At 27.1% G+C, this 4,192-nt stretch overlaps 1 protein-coding gene across 1 annotated transcript in view; it reads right to left on the minus strand.

Annotated features, from left to right (window-relative positions):
* LOC108968732 (branched-chain-amino-acid aminotransferase, cytosolic) overlaps nt 1-4,192 on the minus strand; it is an 11,281-nt gene that overhangs the window by 2,891 nt on the left and 4,198 nt on the right. The window lies entirely within an intron of this gene.

A 4,192-nucleotide genomic window follows, 5' to 3' on the forward strand; every position in this document is an offset into this window, starting at 1 on the left:
ATTATTTAAAATAATTGTTTTTAAAAAATTTAAAAAAAATTAAAAAAAAAAAATGGAAATCGTTGTTCTAGTTTTAAAACAATTTGCGCAATCAAATTAATTGCTAATTAACTACTTTAACAGCAATGTAATTCATATGACGTGCCTGCGGTTTGGCCCTTGCCATTTGTTGAAATCTACATATTGTGTTGTATTTACTTTGTATACACAATTTTTTTTTTGTGTGCAATAGTAATAATATTTTGAAACTTTATGCATGTACATAATTAATTTATACGCCGGGCATGATCAAGTGAAAGTCACTTGTTGGCGTATTTTGTTTCAAGTACTTGCTCCTTTGGGACCTTTTTGAATTTAAAACGCAGATGTATAAAGTTCAATGCTGCGGCAAATCGCAGCGTATTGCAAGTAAAATATGCCATTACATCCAAATATACATAAATATATACGCTTACAGTCGGCGGAATGAAACCTACTTATAGCACCGAATCTAAAACGCAAAAAGGTAAATGCCTCATTAAAAGGGTGAAATAATGATGCGCCTGGGTTTTCGTGGAAAAAGGCAATTAACATAATATTTAAATTAAGAAAATGAGTTTAAAATTGCGTCCCTAGAAAATTCGTCTCTAAACTGCTGTTGGTTTGAGGGGTTATAACCATACATACGCAAGTTCAAAAAACGCATTTTCCGAGAGTTTTTCTTTTTAATAGAAGTTTTATTAAATAAATAAATAAAAATAATGTAAATTTACAGAATTGTACAAGATTATTGCGAAAATTCACTTTCTCAAAAAATATGAAATTTCAAAAAATCCAAAATTCCGAAAAAAAAATCGAAAATTGCGGTAAACGGTTGGAGACCATTCAGCTGACATTTTATTCGAATATATGTACATATGTTAATTCAAAAAATAAAATAAAAATAATCTGCATAACAAAGAAAAACAGAACCCATTTTCATCATTCGAGTGTCTCATTGTAATTTAACATCACGTCCTCCTTGTTCTTTTATTTGCCGAATTAACTTAACATTTTTGGAGAATATTTTCAAACATACTATGTATACATATACATATATATATGTACATATATTCGAAAATAAGCAAACAAAAATATTTTTTTTAAATTCAACGAAAATAGATAAAACCATAAATCCAATTTTTTCCTTCCTCCAAGTTTTATTTCAAACACATATTCTTTCACTTTAGATGATCCTGCAAGTAGTTTTCCTGGTATAAATCGCGTCGCAATGGCCGAGTTTAAAAAATTTGTTTCCAAAAATTTCATTATTATATTAAGATATGCACATATGTACATATATTTGTATATAAGAAGCATATATTTATAAAAATATAATTTACATATTTTAAAGGTATAATATACATATTTGTTTTATTTCATTAGTCCACTTCCGCACGCAGTCGATAGCGTTGATTTTGCACACACTTCTCATCAATAAATTGCCATTTGATTACAATTAGACTTAATCTCAATTGATTTTGTCAAATACCAGACAAATATTTAAAATACTTGATTTCAGTTTCATTTGCAATTTATTTCTGAATACTTTGTCATATCTACATCTACATTTGCACGCTCACGTCCAAGTTAGGGCGCGTCGTTGACCCAATGATAACCTAATTAAAATCTTATTTCGATTAATATGTATAGACATTTCTACGGATGCATATACATTTATTTAACTAGTATGAATTCAGTTTGTTTGATTATTTAAAAATATATATACATATATATATATTTTGTTACCAAGCAAACAATTTTCAAAACATATTAATTTTTAAAAATATAAAGATATGAGTGATTGATTTTTTCTTCAAGAAATAATATATGTATAACAAATAACAATATTTATGGTATATTGTGAAATATAAAGATAAATTAAGTCCATTTTTGGTCAACAAGAGTGAAATTTCGGTGCATTTGTTAATTAACAAATAAAAATTGGTTAGAAACTATTTGTATATAAATATAAACATTTATGTGATAATATACGCAATCATTTGAACAATCTGAATATCAGATTAATAATCAATAACTAACTATATTTGTGGAGCAAAATGTGTTTTTGTTTTATATCAAGCTTGGCGCCTGATCATTAGAAAATTACCAATAACCGAATTAGCAAAAATTCTTGATAGGCTCGGCGAACTGATGCAATATACTTGTTTCCAAAAATCAACAATTTTCCCAAATAAATTTGTTATTAAACAAATTGTGACTAATTTTAATATTTATTTGTGAATACCTTGAAAATTGCCTTTGGTATTTTGCATCATCAAAAAAATAAAACTGATGTAACAACTTGTTTGTATGAGGAGAGAATGTTCAAAACGAATATTGCTAGCTTGACCGCGGTCAGTGCTAATGATGAACTATTTAAAAACTAGACCCATATATATAAATACATATGTACACTTGGGCGGGTAGTATGTATGTAAATAAAACAAGAATAATATGATGCAATAATATTTAGCCATTAACACTAGTAAATCAAACTTAACTTTTCGGCATATTTTTGAGATTATTGATGAATGTCTTCCGGACGAGTCTGCCTCAAAAATATCTCCGACTACTTATTAGCAGCTATTTTCACTTTTTGCAATTTATTTTATACATTTACTCAGTAATTTTAAGCAAATTCATAAAAGTAATTGTGCTGTATTTTTCCAGCTGCTGCATTCTAAATTTTTGTTTACTATTACCTACATCATATTTTCAGGAATCTCAGGTATTTATAATTATTTATTTTCATATTAAACTCATGGAAATATAATGATTATTTTCTAATTTTGCATTATTTTTAATATCATTTTGCAAGGCGCTAATGTTTTGTTTACAATTTGCATTCATGCTATTTTGACACTTTGCTTTTTTATTTTCTTCTATGTACTTTTGTTATGCTCTTACAACCTGTTGGGAGTATATATATGGCTCTATTCAATTTCAATTATTTTGGCTACCACATAAAACATTACGGAATTCGCAAACAAAGTCATCTCTTAAATATTACGTTAAATTAATAAAAAAACGCAGCAAAAAAATATGTTTGCTTGCTCTTTAAGTAGATAATCTCTTTATTTAAATAACGAAGTCAAGTAAATATAAAATTGCAGCATTTTGATTTGGCACAAGCATGAAAAAAAACAACAAAAATCACAACTGTTTACAGTCAAATGCAATGAAACAAATGAGAGCAGGAGAATGATTCTCAGCGCAACCGTAGGCAATGCATTCAAGTGCACTGAGTGCGCGCCGTTATTTGTGTGTTGTGCAGTTATGAACAAATTTCATTAAGAAAAATGTGCGTATCATCGTTGGACAAAATTCTAAATTCATTAATAACTTAAAGAAATAAGTAATAACTTTTAGTGAGATTGAAAAGTGAAAATTTGTGCAAAAATAATTGGTGTGAATGCATGGAAATATTTAAATATTCAATGTGAAAAGAATTTAAATTGAAACAGAGGTTTGTACAAATGTGAAAAGCAACATGTTTTAGATTTCGTAAAAAATAGTGAAAAAAGTGTAAAATGTGTAAAAGTGGTTGGAAAAATATTAACTTTTGGAACAATATTTTAAGTTGTAGCAACATTTTGTTTGTGTGTGTGTGTTAAAAAATGTATTGTGGTATAAAAATAATAATAGCGCAAGGAATTCATACCAAAAAGTTCTGTCGGGAAAATGCTGTTGACTATAAGGAACAACAAATGTAGAGGTGAGCCTTTAAATGCTTAGTTTTTATTTAAACTTCGCAAATTATGAATTCAACGGAATACAAGAACATTGAGCAGGCATAAGCAGCTGAAATTAATAACCTTGCAATATATAATATATATGCTTGCTATTGTCTCTGTTTGCCGTGAAATGTTCCATGTATAAAAATAATTAATTCATTTCAATTTTTGAGTTTAATAGTAAAAATAAAACATTATGTTTTAAATAAAATTTCTATTTATTTACTCTAATCGCCAGAGTTGCAATCTTCTTTATTCAAATATTTTGAATTATGTTAAGGATTAAAAAATAAATTTTATTTTATAATCAAAATCGTACTTAAAAATATTGTTTAGATAAAAGAAATTTTAAATATTTTTTAATGGAATGGAAAGTGATAAAAAAGCCCAACTTTTAACTGAATCACCATAATTAATTAAAAATTATTTAAAAATAA

This window comes from Bactrocera latifrons, unplaced genomic scaffold, assembly GCF_001853355.1.
Source record: "Bactrocera latifrons isolate USDA-ARS-PBARC rearing strain unplaced genomic scaffold, ASM185335v1 scaffold_0, whole genome shotgun sequence".
NCBI lineage: Eukaryota > Metazoa > Arthropoda > Insecta > Diptera > Tephritidae > Bactrocera > Bactrocera latifrons.